The following is a 20718-nucleotide window of genomic DNA, read 5'->3' as shown; positions in this document are numbered from 1 at the left end:
AAAAGAGCTTGACGTGTGGAAGTCTAGAGAGGTTAAGTAAGTGCCTACAGGATATAAGGGAGCCCAGATTTTAGAGTCACTTGAAACTAGCCTGAGGTATTTTAAGTCTATGTTCCTAGTGACGGGGAGCCTGTATTAGAGATTACTGAACTGAATAGTGATATAACAAGATTTTGGGAGGGTCATATGCATTGTTTAGTATACAGATTTCTGTATATTTTTAATATAAAAAGTATACATTCACAAATTGCTCATAGAATAAAAACACATATATTTTCTAAGCAGTTGAACTGATTTTATTAGTAGTCCATGATTATGGTAAGGTAGTTGAGACATCTGGAACACCCTGAACAATGTACTCAAGTGATCCCTGTCCCTCCTTGCCCTCTCAGTGATAACTATGTAAGGTTTAAGGATGATTATGGTAAGGTAGTTGAGGTATTAACAGTCTCGTAAGACATCTAGGATACCCTGAGACAATGTGCTCAAGTGATCCTTGTCCCTCCTTGCCCCCTCAGTGATAACATTGTAAGGTTTAAGGCCCTTTCCAGATCCAGTCAGGATGGATTCATTGGTAATCCATGAGAGAGACAGTAAGCATTTTGCAGAGTTTCCTCAAAGTTGAATATTGCTTTGGATTATTAAAATATTTCTTACTTCTCACATTTCTTTTAAATATTTTTACTATTATTATTGTCTGAACCACATTGGCTATCTTTATAAGGACAGCATTCTTTCTTGAAATGTAATATAACATTTCATTACAAAATATGTAGTTGGGTTCCATTTTGTTAAGTTAATTTACTTCACAGAGCTTTGGAAATGGGTTGGCCAGTGAAGTTTTTGATCTTTGATTAAAATGTTGGGTAATAAAAATATTATGTGAGTTGAGATATATCTGAAATAAGATCTAGGGTAGAGAATATGGCATGCGTTGCAACTTGGAAAGTTTTGTGCATCATTATTTATTATTTTTGAAATCCCCTTAAAAGTAAAAAATTAAAAGGTCAGTGTGAAAGAGAATTTAAAAATTAGCTTTCAAAGATTTAAATGTTAATTGAATTATCTGCATGTTTTCAGTGTCAAAGTAAAAGCATAAAAATATTTGATTTATTGTTCCAATTGAGAGTTAGTGTCAACACATACTAAATTACTGCATGATTCTAAGGACTAGCCTCTTTTAACTCATTAAAACTATCTGGATGCTAAAATTTTATCTCTTTTTGTCAATAAGAAGGATAAAAAATTTAGTGATTCTTTGTGCCTTTAAGATGATAGCTTCAGTCATAAGTCATCTTTTAAGAAAAGTCAAATTATATATCGATAAAAGGAAATATATCTGTATAACCAGTTTTCTGTGAAACGTATCTCCTCATTATAGCTACAGTGTTGACTCTTTGCCATGACCATAATTTCACAGCATAAATCTCCCATATACTAGACTCTTTAAGAGATCTTTATCTTTACACATTGTTTTTCTTACTCTTTTTGTCAATGAATCATTTTCAGGGACAATCCAGAGACTACCATCAGTTTCTTATATAGCCATGTGTTTTTGGAATAGGTGATAGTAATGTTAGAACATAACAGAAGAGAAAAATATTTGGCATTCTGAGGCAAATTAGGTCTAAGGATCTGCTTTAATTTTAAAAACAAAAGTTGTACTGTTTCTAGCCAGAAAACCAAATATCTTGGAGTTAAACATGGAAAATGTTTATAGTGTTGTATAGTTTTATTACTACAGACAAAAGGAAAACAGTTTATTGAGTAACTTTCAGCCAATACGAAACTTTATACTGGCCAACAATCAAGAGATGTATGAAAACTATTTTTTTGTTTTAGAGAGAATGAATGATAAAAGCTCAAAATTTTGAGCCGTTCACTTTGAAACAAATGCAATGCTTTTTAGCTTTTAGATAGCAGTAGATAGCTAGCCAAGTAAAAAGGTTTTGTGAGACACAGATTTGTCCTTAAAATGAGGGGGCATGCCCCCCCCCCCTTTTTTTTTTAACCCTTCTTCTTTCCTAATCCTAATTTGATAGCTGGAACCCAAGTCCATACCTTGAACAAAGTACTAGAAGTCACGTATTAAGGATGTTGAAATAATGGTGTGGCAGGAACCTGGATATTTTAGAATTGTGGAGTTGTCATACCAGACCTGTCTGTTACCTGTGGATTTTGCTTAGAATGAGAGAGAACTATACTTTTGTCTTGCACTGCTCTTAAAGGTTTTCAATCACTCATGGCAGAAAAAATCAGTGACTGATCCATTCTCCCTCCCCAGCTGTATCTGGTTGAAGAGTCAGTAAACCATGGTATATGGGCCACATTTTGACCACTGTCTGTCATGTATACATAACATTGTACTGGAATTCAGCCACGCTTATTTGCTTACATGTTGTCTATGACAGTAGCTGCTTTTCTGGTAGAGTCACTGAAAGAAGTTAGGCGCCGTGACAACTCCACACCCGTTAAAACCAAGAGATTTATTAAAGCGTCGGCGGCTACAGGGAAAAAAGGAAAAGGGTCTGTAACCGCTGGGTAGTGGAGGGAGAGAGAGAGAGAGCCCGCAAGAGAGGGCTGTATTTATGGGTTTGGGAGGGACTGGCCAGTGCCATGCTTGGGCCTGGCAGGGGCTGGCCAGTGCCGTGTTTGGGTCTTATTGGAGGGGGCTATGAGGTAGTATTCCTATAGGGAGAAGTTGTTTGAGCACAGGTTTAAACTTCCCGCGCGCGAAACTGTGTGGGGGGAAGCCAGAGCTTAGGGCCTTTGTTGTCTTTGTTTGGTTCTATATAGTGTTTAGCGCCATCTCAGGAGACGCCCTTCCGACTGTTCCCTGCACCCTTCAGTCACACAATTGACTTTGAGCTTTGTCAGAGACCACATAGCCTGCAAAACCCCAAACATTTATGTTCTGATCCTTGGTAGAAAAAGCTTGCTGATGAACCTGAATTCATTTGTCTTTTTTTGAAAATGTCTCTTTTAGCCGGGCTCGGTGGCTTAGTCTGTAATCCTGCACTTTGGGAGGCTGAGGTGAGTGGATTGCCTGAGCCCGCGGGTTCGAGACCCACCTAGGCAACTTGGCGAGATCTCGTCTCTACAATAATAATAATAAAAAAAATCAGCCAGGCATGGTAGCGCATACCTGTAATTCTGGCTACTCAGAAGGCTGAGGTGGAAGGATCGCAGGAGCCCAGTGGGTCGAGGCTGCAGTGGCCGGGAGCCGCCACTGCACTCCAGTCTGGGCAACAGAGTGAGACTCCAACTCAAAAAAATAAAAATAAAGAAAAAAAAAGAAAAAAAAAAAAGAAAATGTCTCTTTTATCATTCTTTTTTTCTGTATTCTTGCTGGAATATTATTAGCTTACCAGGGTGAATGTTTTTGCCTCAAAGCTAAACTACTTTAGTTACTTTATTTAGAGCTTCCTTAAATCATTCGTAATTCCATCATTTATCTATTCTATCAGATTAATAAGGCAAGCTTTTCTAAATCATGTGATCAAAAACTTCAAATGACTTTTTGTTTCCCATAGCACCAGGTCATAACATTTTTGCTTGCCTTTTATGATTCTATATGTTCTTTCCCTGCTCTAGCATACTAACATTATTTCCTATTAATTTTTTAATTTGTTCATTTTACACACTGTTAGAAAATATCTTTCATTTTTATGGCTACATCATGGTACGTATTTATGGGGTGCATATTGTATTTTGATACAAGCATACAAAATGTAATGATTAAATCAGGGTAATTGAGATATTTGTCAACTTAAACATTCATTATTTACTTGTGTTTTCATTGTAGAGATCTTTCACTTCTTTGGTTAAGTTTGTTCCTAGGTATTTTATTTGTAGCTTTTGTAAATGGAATTGCTTTCTTGATTTCTTTTTCAGATTGTTCACTGTTGGCATATATGAATATTCCTGATTTTTGTAAGTCGATTTTGTATCCTGCAACTTCACTGAATTTGTTTATCACTTCTAATAGTTTTTGGTGGCGTCCTTAGATTTTTCTAAATACAAGATTATATCATCTGCAAACAAGGATAATTTGACATCTTCCTTTCCAATTTGGATGTCCTTTATTTCTTTCCTTTGCCTAACTGCTCTAGTTAGGACTTCCAGTATTATGTTGAGTCAAAGTGGTGAAAGTGCGTATCCTTGTCTTGTTCCAGATCTTAGAGGAAAGACTTTCAGTTTTTCCTCATTCAGAATGAATACTGGCTGTGGTTTGTCCTGCATGGCCTTTATTGTGTTGAATTATGTTCCTTCCATACCCAGTTTGTTGAGAGTTTTTATCATGAAGGGATATTGAATTTTATCAAATGCTTTTATGGTGTCTGTTGTAATGATCATATAATTTTTGTTTTTCATTCTGTTGATGTGATATATGTGTATTGATTTGAATGTCCTGGACCATCCTTGAATCCTAGGGATGAATCCCACTTGCTCAGGATAAAAGATCTTTTAAATGTGTTATTTAATTCAGTTTGCTATAACATACATTTTAAATGCCAACATGTGCTAGGAAACCTAAGACAGATCCACAGTTTGAGTTATCCTTTGTTTATGAAATAGTAGCAACTTCTGATTGGTCTTTTTGCTACCAGTCTGCCTTCATTTTCTGCTCTGTCTTCCAAATTGCTTTTTTTTCTTTTTTTTTTTTGAGTCAGAGTCTCACTCTGCTGGAGTGCAGTTGCACGATCATGGTCACCACAGCCTTGACCTGCTGGGCTCAGGCGATGCTTCTGCCTCAGCCTTCCCAGTAGTGGGACTGCAGGTGTGTGCCACCACGCCTGGCTAATTTTTTTATTTATTGTAGAGACAAGGTCTCACCAAGTTGCCCAGGCTGGTCTCGAATCCTTGGGCCCAGGCATTCCTCTTGTCTTGGCTTCCCAAAATGCTGGGATTTTAGGTGCGAGCCACCACACCTGGCCTTCCACACTGCTTTCTGAGTGAGTTTTCAGCAATGTGGTTCTGATCATGTCACACACCTGATTATAACCTTCAGCGACTCCACATCATCTCCATGGTAGGTTGGGCAGGTTAAATGTCAGTTTGATAGCTTGGTGTGAAAGGCCTTGAGTGATGTGGCCCCTGAAGAGTTTTGTAATTTCAGTTCTTTAAAGCAGCCACCTTTTACTTTGTCCTTAAGGAGAGCTTACTGTTTTTGAATTTCTACCTAGTTTCTGTTCCTTTTGCTTATATCATGCTTTTGCATGAAATATTCCTTTCCTCCTCCTTTTCCTTCCAACACTTTCCGCCATAATAATGTGTTCTTATTAATCCTTCCTAGTTTAAACACAGATCATCTTCATTGTGAAGTGTCCCTGCCTGTTTTTGCTCATTTCTTTCTTGCTGCCTCTGGTACCATACCACATGGTGCACACCTGTTACTGAGTACTGATATTTGTAATAGTTGTTGGTTTATATAGTACTTAGCTTCTACTAGACAGTGACTTTTAGAATGAAGCCTCCTGGTCGTATGACCTCTTTGTAATCTTGCAACTTTCCCTTACGTTATCATAGTCATGGTTTTTTAAAAAAGTTATTTCTTTGTATTGTTTGATTAATGTCTTTCTAGTTCATCACCACCTAACCCCAGACCAGACCTGCATCTTTTTTTGCTTACCCAGTGTATAGTTAAGTATCGAACATAGAACACACTAATGCAGAACACACATTCAGTACTTGATTGTTGAAGGAGTCAATTAATTTGTTGAGGGTAAAGGTTTTTTCTCTTCTGGCTGTGTCTGTGTCACCTAGCACATGACAGTGTTGATGAACCACTAATGAATGAAATCTTGACTTGTGCTTCTTTTTTTTTTTTTTAAAACAAAGAGTATTTCTTCAATAAATCTTATCAGAAGTTCGGTATATAAATTGGACCAAAGCTGAGAAGCCATTTCTCCCTCTGATTCCCTGTGAGATTCTTGAGGTTACTTTGTAGAATCTCAAGTGCTTCTTGTTAACAATGGATGGGCAACCACAATTAGAGTGGAAATACAATTGGCTATTACGACCTGAACCACAGGTTTGTTGGCAGTGTTTGTCAGTCAGTAAACGTTGCCTGTAGCTGTGTGACTTTGGGCAAAACACCACCTGGAGACTTGCTTTTCTCATCTTTGAAATGAGAATTTTGTTCTAAATGCTCTCAGCATTTCTTTCCAGTTATAAAAGTATCTTTTAAAGTTTCAGATATATTCCAGCCCTTGGTCCTCACTCAAGCTATATTTTCCTACTGGAGTTCCCTTGCCTCTACCTATTTCAATGCTAAATTTCTCTCAAGACCATGACAGTATCCGACTCATCTCAGAAGACTTCTACTGCTGTCCCTCTGCTAATTGTATTATCACATTCATTGTCCACAGCATATACGCTAGAACCCGATGTACAGAGCTTCCCAGTACCCTCCAATAGCATATATTTTAGCAAGTAGATTAACTACTACCTGTCAGACGTTAACTACTACCTTTTTTGTTAACCTTAAACATCTCATTTTTATTTCAAAATAATGAGGCACATACTTGCTGTACATACATTTTTTTTCTTCTGAAAGTTACATATACTTTATTGGAACACTGATTAATAATCGCATCTTTTATTAATTTCCTCAGTTAACTTTATGTGCTTAACTGCTAAGTCCTCATCTTATATTTTTGTGTTCTGTATTGTGAGAATTAGTTGAGCTAACATTTATCAAAAGCCTGGCACATGGTAGGCATTCTGCCAGGTTTAACTCTTTGTATAGTATGTCCTATAATTGGAGAACTCTGAGGTGAACTACTTGTGGAAAAAAAAAACCTCTAAATATTCCAGAGAGCCTATGCCATTTATTTTCTGGTCTTGTTTATGTAAGATACAAAGTTATAAACTGGGCTTTTTGGTGATTTTTGTTTTGTTTTGTTTTTTGTCTGTAAACTAATTTTCTCTTGCTTTAAAAGCACTGAAATAAATTGCAGAAAACATAGAAGATTAGTAACCTTGGTTAAAACTGTTTAAATTTTTTAGAGGTGAATTTATCTGGTGGTACCCTGCAAAAGTGTTCTTCTTAGTGAATGTGATTCAAATAAAATATGTTTTGATTTAGACTGAAAGAGTAAATTGTGTGTGTGTGTGTTCTCATGTTTATACACACAGGAGTACTGATATGATAAACATATCTTAAGGCACTCAACAGCTCTGATCAGTATTTAAAGCAACAGCTCTGTGATCCAACAATGGAACATTTGTGGAATTGGAAAAGACAAAGAAACATTGGAAAGGGAATTCATTGGCACATAGGGAAAGCATTAGCCAGCAAAGCACTTAGAAAGAATGGGCATGCTACCACACAGTTGCAGAAAAAAGGATTTTGAATCTCTCAGTGTAAAGTTGTGGTTTTAGATACCCTTGGTTTAAATATTGACTTTTGAAATGGGATGAAAGTTGATATATGCCATGTTTTGGTATCTTTCTCACCACATGTTTAGTGGCAATGACACAACCTTGTTGGATAACTAGTACTGTGTTGTTTCTGATTTGCAGCCCTGGTAATTTTTCTTGTTCAGGAATACATTGCATGAGAACACATGTTGGAGCTAAAATTAGCTCCAAAACTACCTAAGTAAAAGTGAGAATTCTTCTTCTCATATAGTCTACTTATAAATATTTAAATTTGCCGGCCTCGGTGGCTCAGCCTGTAATCCTGCGCCTTTGGGAGGCCGAGGTGAGTGGATTGCCTGAGCCCGCGGGCTCAAGACTGGCCTGGGCGGCGAGACCTCATCTCTACAATAAATAAAAAAAAAAAAAAAAAAATCAGCCGGGCGTGGTAGCGCATACCTGTAATACTGGCTATTTGGAAGGCTGAGGCAGAAGGATCACCGGAGCCCAGCAGGTCGAGGCTACGGTGGCCGGGAGCGGCTACTGCACTCCAGTCTGGGTGACAGAGTGAGACTCCAACTAAAAATAAAAAATAAAATAAAAATAAATAAATAAATATTTAAATTTTAAAGTGGTGTTAGAATATATAGATTTAATTACATTTCCCAGAAAAATTATCAGAATATTAAAAAATATTATTGAAATAAAAATAGCATCAGGAGTAACTGCAGTGAATGATAGTTCAATTAAAAAAAATAGAATACGTAAGTGCCCATGAAAAAATCATAGTGTAAAATTTATGCTATAAGAAAAAGACGTATGTCTGCTTATTGAAAGTGTAAAGAATAAAGAAAAAAATGCACATTTTAAAATTGATAGCGATATTTTTTTCAATGAGTAACCCATCATGTAGTGGCTATTCCTTAAGTAATTAACTCTTTATACACAGCTATATGGGAAATCTTCCAGTAACTGGAACCTTCACTTGGCTGTCTCTATATGGTGTATATGTTCTCAAGAGAGTTTATGATTTACCCCTCATGTCTGAAAAATGTTTGTGTTTTATTAACTTTAGTTTAAAATACACCTAAGAGATGAAAAACTCAAGTTTGATGATCTACTTCAGATTATTTGCTATTGTTGATAAGTGTTTGATATGGTATGTTTATCCTGGAAAATTTTCACAAATGCAGCTAGCTATTCCCTAAGAGATGGGGGAGATAAGGAGCAGATTCTGGAAGGTCCTTGAAGGGAGTGAGGGCCCTTGGAGAAATATTAGTCAGCTTATAATGGGACAGTTATTTTATTTTGGAGGTTACAAGAGAAGGCAAGAATACCAATTTTCTGAGCTATTTTTATATAATAGCTTACTATACGTAGGAAGGAGAAAGGAATCCTATAACAAAATATCTCAAGAGCTGTTATTTCAAACTCTGCAAGTTTACAGAAAAATAAAACTACAGAATTAAGGGATAATTTCCTTTTATATTTTTGACCATGACCAAGCCTTTTTAGACCTTTCGTACACTCTTCAACTCTTAGTGGAAATAACAACATCTTTAGCATCTTGTGTGAAGGTAATGATTAATGGTATTTGAACTGAGAAGGCTTCATAGAACCAGAGCCATTCAGAAAGTAGGGACTTTTACAACTACAACCCTATAGTTGCAGATATATATATTACATTTATTGTAACTTTCTGTGATTGCATTCTACTTTCTTAACTTCATTATAGAATAGAGAACCTTACTTTGCAAGTGTTTCTGCCCATGTGAAATAAGATTTTTTTTCCTTAAGTATTTAGTAAAGCAGTAAGAATATTTTGATCACAGAACTATAATAGCATAAAATAAGTCAGATCCAGAAATGTATTAGAGAGCATAAGGTATCACATATTCTGGAAGGATGATCATTTTATCTCATTCTTAAGGTATCTCCATAAAGGTGGAGATAATAACATTGTAGTAGTTTATTTTCCCCATTTTTTATGCAAGTATAAACTATACCTATATTTAGGGACATTTTCCTTCTTTGCCTTTTTGTCATCTTTGGACTTTCCTGGAATCTCTCCAGACATCATTACTTAATAATATTTGTATCATTTATTATGCTTTATTTTCTCAGAAAGGAAAAGTTAACTAAAGACCAAAGTGATTAAAACTTCCTAGCAGCAGTGACTCCAGCCTGCCTCGTATTTCCCCCACTGTTTATGGCATAAAGTTCTTACTAGCCTCTACCTCAGCTCTGGGACATGGTGAATAATTTTTGTTGTTGGTGGTGTTGTTTTGTTTTTTTAAATAAGGGAGCAAGTGTAAAAAGCTATTTTTATAGGCTGTACTTTAAAAAATTTTAAGTGAGAATGCTATGTTGAGTTCTAGGCAAAATATGTTAGTTAAAGAATTTGAAATCCAACTTTATCAGACAGAGGATATTGAGAGAAATTTTGTACTGCTTTTTAGCCACTTAAATGTCAGCATGGAAGAGGGGGGTATTGGAAAAAAAGCAGCCCCAACGTGACTTTATACCCCTTAATTTAGTTTTAACTTGGATTCTTATGCTTCTCAAGGCAGGTGGCAGGCACATAGCTTCCAGGCCTCTGGGCCACCGAGCACCTCCGCTGTTTGAGACAGCTCCAGGGTCTTATTGCTAAGTCAGCCAGGATTTAAGATCTTGGTTAGGGAATTTTACCACTGGTATCATTATGTTCTTGCTCCCTTGTTCTGTGTTCCCAGGGTCGTTGCCATATTCCTTGAGATCCAACTCCAACTCTGCTGTGTTTCTGCTGCCAGATTTCCCAGATGTTCTATCTGCATTTCCCAGCTTCACCCTGTTCCTTTTTTTGTGGATTTTCCAGTAGTGTTTCTGGTAAGGTATAGTTTATCTATATATATATCCTGAGTCTTCTTGCTCAGCTGCCTTCCAATATTGTGACTCCACTCTATCACAGAGATGCTTGCTTGTTTAGAAGCCTAAAGTTGCTATGCTAGTTCAGTCTGTTTAAAACTTGGAGGCCTTCGTCTTAACACTGAGTAATGTTCTCAGAAAACTCGTAGCCCATTAGAAAACTACCCCCCTTGCTTTCTTTTTTAAGCCTGACAAAGTCCTGATTATTTAAAAATATTGTGTTTGCATTTTAGGATTAAGAGTCTGTGTTGTTTCTGGAATAGCAGAGTCAGTATAGCAGAAATCTTCCTTCTCCACTAAGTCTTTCTTCTTAGCACTCATCACTGACATACTATATATCTCACTTCTGAATCTTACATTTTGTTTGTCTTCCCCACTATAATGTAAGCTCTATCTGGGTAGGGAATTTTGTCTGCTTTGTTCCCCTTTGCATCTTTAGTTCTGATCACAGTGCCTGGCACATAGTATTTGCTCAATAAATATTTGTAGACTGAAATATTCTAACTTTGTCAAATAATTATGTCTTTTAGTTAAAAAATCTACCAGATAGTTGTGATCATGGTGTTCTGATTGCTTGCACTTCCTTACATGTAAGAAAGTATGAAACTCGCATGCATTTTTAGATGTTATACTAGTCTTTTTTTTGTTTTGTTTTGTTTTTGAGTTGGAGTCTCACTCTGTCACCCAGACTGGAGTGCAGTGGCTGCTCCCGGCCACCGCAGTCTCGACCTGCTGGGCTCCAGCGATCCTTCCACCTCAGCCTTCCGAATAGCCGGAATTACAGGCATGCGCTACCATGCCCGGCTGATTTTTTGATTTATTGTAGAGATGAAGTCTCGCCAAGTTGCTCAGGTGGGTCTAGAACCTGCGTTCTCAGGCAATCCACTCACCTCAGCCTCCCAAAGGCGTGGGATTACAGGCTGAGCCATCGAGCCTGGTTTACTAGTCTTTTTAATGCTTCAATATTTATTCTACTTCAGAGTTATACTTACAAAGTAGCTTCTCAGTTACTTGTAAGCTAAGATTATTTTTATCATCTATCTTTTTTTCTTTGAAAGTTCAGTAGTTTAGTCTGATAATAACTTAGCGTTTTTTTCTTAAAGAACTAAGATGTTCTGTTGAATATTCATTGTCAGTTAATCCACAATTATGCCAATTACAAGATCTTACTTTAGCTTTTCTTTACTTACATTAAAATTTTTTTATGAATACATAAAAGTTGTACATATTTATGGTATTCATATGATATTTTCATACAGTGTGTAGTAATCAAATCTGAGTAATTGGGATAGCCATCACCTCAAATATTTATCATTTCTTTGTGTTGGGAACTTTCCATATCTTCTCTTCTAGCTATTTAAAAAATATATAATAATTATTAAGTGTAGTCTTGTGTTATTGAACACTATATTTTAAAAAAATATTTCTTGACAAAAAACATATAAGTAACTTACATTGTTTTATTTTTTATAGCCCCTTCAGTTACATTTTTTGTGAACTCTTTAATAAACTCACTAAATTCAACTAAACTATATTTAATTGCTTCTAAGATGCACAGTCTTAACACATTTTACAATTGCTGAATTTAGGATATGTCTTAATTATATCATATGATAATTGCAGCATTTTTTTCCTCAGTGCTATAGCAACATAAATAATGATTTTTGTAGTTGATGAATTACTTAAGTTATGTGTCAAAGTTTTGGATAGTTTTTGAGACTCATTAAAGTTTGATTTCTAGGATACTTTTTCCCCATTTGAACCACAAAGCTACTAAAAACCTTCAATAAAAACCGTTAGCCAGGGCATGGCGGCTCACATCTGTAATCCCAGCACTTTGAGAGGTTGAGGAGGCATGCTGCTTGAATCCAGGAGTTTAAGACCAGCCTGGGCAACATAGTGAAAGCTTATCTCTACAAAAGAAAAAAGAAAAAAAGGAAAATGTACCCAAGCATAATGACATGAACCTATAGTCCCAACTACTTAAGATGCTGAAGGGCAGGAATTACCCTGAGCCCAGGAAGCACAACCTGGGTGACCAAGTGAGACCCCAACTTAAAAAAAAAAAAAATTACCGACAAGAGCAGCAGCAACAACAAAAAAAACCTTAATAGTCTTCTTTCATATACTTTAATAAAATAGTATTTTGGAGAGGATTTGCTATTACTAACTATTTAAATGAGAGGGAGTGATTTATCATGCAACAGGGATTGCATGGCTCTTCTTCTAGCATGACATGTAAATAGAAACCTATCTATTTGCATTGTGACAAGTGAATCAACTCAGTTGCAGAGATTCACAGTGTTAAAACTCAACAAGGCCAGCTGCTGAATTTGTTTTGTTCCATATTAGGGGGCTCTGATGCTGAGAGTATTAACAGATTCAAACACCAGCCCACATTTCCTATATGTGACCTGCTCTGTAAGGCACACGTTTATCTCAGATAAACCAGAGGTGCTCTCCAGAGGTCTATTGAATGTTTGATAGAATATTAGAATCATAAATAAATGTGTGTGAAAATCTAGATTATGTCTCCCAGATAGGAGAGTCACCTAACCTCTCTGGGCCTCAGTTTCAGTACTTGTGAAATCAGAGAACTGGATGCAGAATATGATAAATAAAAATGACTGGTTTTTTTTCTAGAAATAGATGTGTTTTAGAAGGGCTCAGTTTGGCTTACATTAAAAAAAAGTCTGTTGTTTGGAAAAGATCAATCCCATTGGCATTTGAATTCAACGTGTATTAACTGAATTAATCACTGCTAAAATGAATTCTTACTAAGGTAGGTTATTATTCTACTTTTCATTTTAAGGAGAAACATTTTAGTACCAGCCTCTCTCACCCATCTCAATTAACTATAGTGTTTAGTTTCACAGGACAATGATGGTTAAACATATACTATCATATATGATTAACTTATATAAACACACATCATATCATATAACATATAAAACATAAACATATATCATATAACATATCATACATGGTTAAACATATACATATCATATATGGTTGAACATATACTCTTTTTTTTTTTTTAATTTTTTTTTTTTTTGAGTTGGAGTCTCACTCTGTCGCCCAGTCTGGAATGCAGTGGCCGCTCCTGGCCACCGCAGCCTCGCCTGCTGGGCTCCGGCGATCCTTCCGCCTCAGCCTTCCAAGTAGCCGGAATTACAGGCATGCACTACCACGCCCAGCTGATTTTTTGATTTATTGTAGAGATGAGGTCTCGCTGCCCAGGCGGGTCTCAAACCCACGGGCTCAGGCAATCCACTCATCTCAGCCTCCCAAAGGCATGGGATTACAGGCTGAGCCACCAAGCCCGGTTACATATACTATTTTAAGTTAATTCAGAGAAGCCTCAATTGCAGTGTGCTTTTTGTTTTTCTCTTCCTGATCTTACAGGATTAGCACCACGAAGTTCAGATCTAATTACTGTTTTCCACTTACTGCATTTATTGATAGACTTATTGCTTCCAAGATTTAATATTGCTAGACTATTTCAGATTGTTTAATAACAAAATTCTAGTTTTTAAGGGGCCTAATATTTTCACGTGTAAATTTCAAGACTAATATACATTTTATTAGCAATAAAATATGATCTCATTGAAAGCATTTACTACCATGATATTAGAAGTTAGGACACTATTTATTTATTATATAATCCTATAATTTTAAACCAGTATATGTAGTTTTTCTGCTTAAAATATTTCCTGTTCTACACAAAAGAGCTATATATAAAAACTGTCAAAGTAGAATATGGTCTTATTTAAAAATAATAAGACTCCTAGTTGATTGTAAGATCATGTAATTTCTTTGATATTGCATTGTACTATTCTGTTTATTCATTTAGCTATTACATTCATACTCTTCAGTTGTTGGTTTAGGTGATCATTTAATATAAATATGTTCTCAGAATCAGTGAAGAAATTAAAGGAACTAATGATTTATTTATTATTATTATTTGTTTGAGTTGGAGTCTCACCCTGTCGCCCAGGCTGGAGTGCAGTGGCATGCTCACGGCCATCCCAGTATCACCCTGCTGGGCTAGCTCCAGTGATCTTTCTGCCTCAGCCTTCCAAGAAGCCAGAACTACACGTGTGCGTTACCACACCCGGCTAATTTTTTTATTTATTGTAGAGACAAGGTCTCATTAAGTTGCCTGGGCTGGTCTCAAACTTGTGGACTCAGGCAATCCACTCGCCTCAGCCTCCCAAAGGGCTGGGATTACATGCTGAGCCACTGAGCCCAGCCAGAAATAATGATTTAAACTGCAAAGTATAGTATGTACAAAGTTCTTATTTCAGTCTTTAATATTCTGCTTATTTTTCCTGCAGTAAATGATATGATAAATGAAAACCATCAATTAAGTCATGAATAGCATGAATTCTTTTTTTCTTTACAAATTATTTTGGGAAGAATGAGGTCCACTTAAAATATACAATTTGTGTTTAATTTCTTCTCTTGCTACCTGTAACTTTAGCCAAGTTGTTTATTTGAACTTTCTTTAAAAAGATAACATGCCGGTAGCGGTTGCTCATACCTGTAATCCCAGCACTTTGGGAGGCTTGAGGTGGGAGGATTGCTTGAGCTAGGAGTTCGAGTCCAGTCTGGGCAACATAGTAAGCCTTGTCTGTACCAAAAAACCCCAAAGATTAGCCAGGCATGGAGGTATGTGCCATACTTGGGAGACTGAAGTGGAGGGATTGCCTGAGCTCAGGAGGTCGAAGTTGCGGTGAGCTGTGATTGTGCCAATGCTCTCTAGCCTGGGTAATAGAGTGAGCTTCTGACTTAAAAAAAGCCCCCAAAACCAAACAAAAAAACCCACTTTATTATTAATTTTAGTAATACAGGGGTGCTAAAAAAAAGTATACACATTGTAAGTGTGACATTTGCTCAAAAGAGGTCATTAACCAAATGAATGCTAGTGTGACCATGTGACAGGCAGGATAGTCAAAGAAAATGGGGAAGCATGATTGAGTGAAGATCATACTACACATTGCTACTATAACTTAATTCAACCTCGAAAAGTAATATGTACATGTCTCAAAATGTGTATACATTTTTCTGGTACTCCCAATATATGCCTATTATAAAATATTTGAAAAATATAGATAGTATAAAAGAAAATATGAAGATATTCATTAGTTCCATCACTTGAGATAACCACAGATAACATTTTGGTTCAGTTCTTTTCTTTTCCTAGGTATGTATCTGCACATATATTCATAGTAAATATTATACTGCATATGTGTTTTTGTAATTTGATTATGTAATAGTCTAATATATTATCTTGGGCATATCTCAAGTTACTACATTTTACTTTAAATACACTTTTAATATTTGCATAGTATTTCATCATTAGTTATTTAGATTTCTTCCCTTTTTTTCCTATAAATGTGTGTGATTATCATTGAGCATAAAAACTTAGTGGAAAGAGCACAAACTTTGCAGTCCAGCCTATGCAAGTTTCAATACTAGATGCAACTTTTTCTAGATTTGTAACTTTATACTATTCAGTTTATCTATTTATTATCTATCTATCTATTTATCTATCTATCTATCAATCATCTATCTCCTATCACCTACCTACCTATCTATCTATCTATCTGTCTAGTTGCCCAGGGTGGAGTACAGTGGCATTCTCATGGCTACCGCAGCCTCAACCTGCCGGGCTCAGGTGATCCTTTTGCTTTAGCCTCCTGAGTAGTTGGGACTTCAGGTACATGCCACCATGGCTGGCTGATTTTTTGATTTATTGTAGAGATGAGTTGTCACCTGTTGTTCAGGCTTATCTCAAACTCCTGGACTCAGTGAATCTCTTACCTCGGCCTCCCAAATTACTGGGATTATAGGCATATAATTATAGGCATATAGTTTCTCCATTTATAAAATAGAGATGATGCTGACCTTAAGGTATTTAAATATCAGAACTACTGTGGTAACAGCATTTTTGTAGAACCCAGTTCACAGCAGCTGCTAAGTCAGTATCAGTGTCATGATAGCAAATGGTAATCAGTACTTTCTGATTATGTAGAATTCATTTAACAAATTCAAAAATCATACTTTGAATTTATAATTTTGCTTTTGATAAATTTTACAAGCTGAATTATTAAGAAAAAAGTATTTAAGATACAGCAAGTCCCCTACATATGAACCTTCAAGACACAAGTGTTCAAAGATGCAAACGTGCATCTGCATATCCAATCACATAAGTTAGTTCGTGTGTCTGGCATACATTGTCACTTGCACGCATCCTCTGCAAGTGGTTGTGCTTTTGTGTACTTTACAGTTCTGTTTAGAGTATAGTAGTACAGTATCTTTTAAAAAATTGTTTTAATTTTAAAGACATGGGGTACAATTCAGGGTTAGGTATACAAATGTTCATTATGCAGGTACCGTTGTTGAGGAGGTAAAGCCCAGAATGTCCGGAAGCTAGTGTAAAAGCAGTGATGATGTAGCTGATACTCTATAGCTGACTGTGTTAGTTGTGTACATAGGCTAACTTTGTTGGACTAATGAACAAATTGTACTTACAAATGCGCTTTTGGAATGGAACTCATTTGTATTTAGAGGACTTACCATATTGACATTTTAAAGGCTCCAGTCACTCATCCAAATTACTTTCTCACTGTTTGTAGTCATTCATACTTCCAGCAACAGTACAGGGATGAACTTTTCTCTCCATACCTTGGCAACATTGAATATTATTCAAACTTGGGGTGATTTACTTGACTGGGACCCTTACTACTGTTTTAATTTGTATTTACTTTATTATCCATAACGTTAAGATTATTTTATGGCTATGGTTCTTTTCTGTGTATTGTATGTTTTTGCTCATCATTTAGTATTTTTCTTAGCAATTTATGCATGTTCTTTATATTTTAAGGCTACTCGCACTTTGCTGTCTTTCTAAAAATACATTATTTATAGCCTAGCATTTATCCTTAGTTTTATTTATAATAGTTTTTAAAATATTTAATTGTTGTAGAAGAATCATTTCAGTGATCAGTTTCCCTGTTGTATTTTCTTTAGCTACCTTCAGTACTGACTCCCCCAACCTTTCTTAGACTAGCTTTCAGGACTCTACCCTTGCTGGATTCCTCATACGTCCTTCATCTCTTTCCCAGCTCTGTCCACTTATCAGCGATGCAGTCAGAGTGACCTGTTGTCTGTCTGTTGTAGACTTCTTGATGCTTCTAACATGATCTTCTTGCTGTGTTCCTTACTTTTTCCTTTGCACGTCGTCTGTGAAACCTGAGCAGGACTCTAATATCTGATTATATCACAGTTTAGCACTTGATTGCTTAATTTTATACTTCTTTCTTTTACCTGATTAGGTTCCCAGCTATATTAATACTTGCTTCAGAGTAGTGTTCATGGTTTATACCTTTGTATGTCCCCAAGTCTTCTAGCACAGGCAAGGAACATAATAAGCACTCAGTGAGCACTTGTTAATTTTTCTAACTGCAGATAATTGCCTGATTCCTTCCATTCCCCCACACATAGACACACATTTGTTTTTACCCCTTGCAGAACAGTTAAGAGAAATGAACTATAAAGTTTTTGGAACAAGTATTTTTGGAGTTTATTGCATTCTGTTTCCTCAGTTGTGCTCTGACTCAAACAAATCCCATACAGTACCAAAATATAGTCAGGAGTCCACTTCCCTAACTCTGAAGAGCCAGCATACTTCCCAGGGAGGAAGCTTTCAGATTGCTATTGGAAGTGCCCCAAAAGGTGCTGGGCTAATGCAGGCTCCCATGTCTGTTCAGGATGTGAACTTTGGCAGTTGGTCAGGTGAGTGGGAGCAGTGTGTCCTCAGCCAACATTGCAGATAGGACCCAGAATATTGTTTGAGTGTGAAGATGTACAGAGCCAATAACTCTCTCCAGAAAACATCCTCAAGGGTGCTCAGAGACTCTGGCTTTTTTTGGAGATTTGGATAACTTAGTGATAAATGTGAACTTTTATTTTACTTTGCATTTCTTTAGTACCATGAGATTATAATACCTGACCTATTTTTGGTTTTATTTAATGATTTCACACAGTGATTTGTAGGCAATGTCATTGAAAGAAAATGTTTCACCTTTTTTGTGACTTGTATGATATTTCTAGCATATAACCAAATGGGACATAATAATTGGTGCTTTTTGTTTCTATTGATTCGAACTGTGTAACAAATCATTGTAATCGTAGTGGCTTAAATCCACAACAACTATCTTTTGATCTTTCACAGTTTTTGTGGTTAGCAATTTGTATAGGTTTTGGCTGTTTACTTCCAGCTCAGGGTCTCTTGTTCATTTGTAATCTGACAATGACTGGAGCTGGAACAGCAGCAGTTTAGCAGCCAGGACTAGTCCAGCATCTCTGTCTTTTCATATAACCTCAGGACTTGGTCTGCTGGTCTCTCCACAGGGGCTAATTTGGACTTCCTCCTAGCGTGGCAACCTTGTGGCAGTGAGATGCTAAAATGAGTGTTTCCAGAGAACATTACAGCAAGCAGGGTGAGAGCTGCATTGCCTTTTATGATCCAGCCTATGAAACAGCTTAACCTATGTTTTGGTCATACATTTAAGATGAGGGAACATCAGTTCCAACACTTGATGGTGAGAATGTCCAAGTTACAGTGTAAGAAGAACATGTGTGATGGAAAATATTATTGACGTCATCTTTGGAAAATACAATCTGCCATGGTCTATCCTCTGACCACAACCATTTATAGCTCTTCTACCTGCAAAAGATACTCATTCTTACCCTAAAAACCCCCAAATCTCATTCCATTACTGCATTAGCTTGACGTCCAGGCACATTGTCTTACAAATCAAGTCCAGGTGCAGATAAGGCTCCTTGGGTAAGGCTTCTTGAATATCGAAAACCTTTGTAGTAGAGGTTCTTCTGAAAACCTTTGAACTAAAGAGATAAGTTATCTGCCTTTCACACAGCAGACATTCAATGGTGAGACAGGCATGGAAGAATTTTGTAGTTCTTCCTGTTCAAAAAGGGGAAAATGAGAGGCTGTAATGTTCCATAGCAATTCTGTATCCAGATGGTCATGTTGCCGTTTGCTTGAGTGATCAGTCCATTTCCTCGGAATTGTTCTTTGTGATGCTTGGCTCCTCCCATTGTATTCTCTGGTTTCCATCCTCTGAATCATCATTCCTTTCTCAAAAAGCATGGCCTGTATTTATAGTTGACAATTTCATTTACCTTTTTCCTGTGCATGGAAGTTTGGGGTGTCGAGGCCACTTGCTAGTTTGCATTGTCTATGTTTTCTTTCAGTTCCAGCTGGTACAATTCTTTAAAAATATTTGTGTATTTCTCATGTATCAATTTATAATCCACCCCATTAGCAAAAACCATCCATTAAATTTAGAAATAATCACCTCCTTGTCAGGGATTCTCTGAGAGGCTATGGTGGGGATAACACCCTGACAGTTCTCAGTAGTCCTTTTATTTCGCAAAGTCAGTTACATATGCCCTTAATACCTTTAGAAGGCCTTTTATCTGATTAAAGGATCTATGAGGCACCACTTTAATATTGATGTTTAACAAAGGTTTTTTTTGTAGTCACATCCTTATCATTATTTGTAAGCCAAAACTTTCTGACATTACCTGGTATTTTATCTTTCCCCTGAGTCTCTTTCTTATTTTGCTCTCTGGAATGACAGGGAATGCCAAGTAGTTTTATTTTCAAACCCAGCAAATTGTCTTTTATTTTAAAGTTCCTCTAAAGTTTGCTGAAATTGAAGTTTTTTTCTTAATTCATCTATCTCTATCCACATAAGTAACAAAAGGAAACCAGGTACTCTTTTCAGTATTCTCCTTGGTCATATTCTTAGCTAGGTAGTTGAAGTTTATTAGGTACATTTTCTGTTTTCAACACTACAGTGGTAAATGGTATTACTATTTTTTTTTTTTTGCTAGTACATAACAAGAATCTTACCTACCGATAGCATAATCCTTATTCTGTGATGCTCTCACAATCACACTCCTTGGGGCCCATCAGCTTCCACTAGTAATCTTTTGTAGCCTCTTCTGACCTCAATCTGCTGTCTGGTTCCAAGGCCAATGCCAAATGTTTTGAGTATTTAAAAAAAAATTATTATAGTGCCTCACCTCTGCTATTAAAGTATGTTCCAGTTATCGATTGCTTTTTAATGAATAATTATAAAATTTAGTAGATTTTTTTTTTTTGAGGGCTAACTTTTTTATTCTTGAATGTTTTGTAACCCACAGTTGTTACCTGATGATATAAATAACTGGAAAAAGGGAAAACAAAACCAGAATCTCCATAAATACTAAACATAAATCCATATAAAAATGTCAACTTTAGAACCACAAAAAATTTTTATCACCTCTCACAGTGGGTCAGGCTCAACTGGGAGGTTCCAGTTTAGTGTCTCTCATGCTTTTGCAGTGTCTGGACTGGAACAGTGAGAGACTGAAGCA

The sequence above is a fragment of the Carlito syrichta genome, unplaced genomic scaffold (genome assembly GCF_000164805.1).
Source record: "Carlito syrichta isolate Samal-C Ts95f unplaced genomic scaffold, Tarsius_syrichta-2.0.1 Scaffold312838, whole genome shotgun sequence".
In the NCBI taxonomy this organism is placed as follows: Eukaryota; Metazoa; Chordata; class Mammalia; order Primates; family Tarsiidae; genus Carlito; species Carlito syrichta.
The sequence above is the reverse complement of the archived record's forward strand: the minus strand, read 5'-3'. Positions refer to the sequence as shown.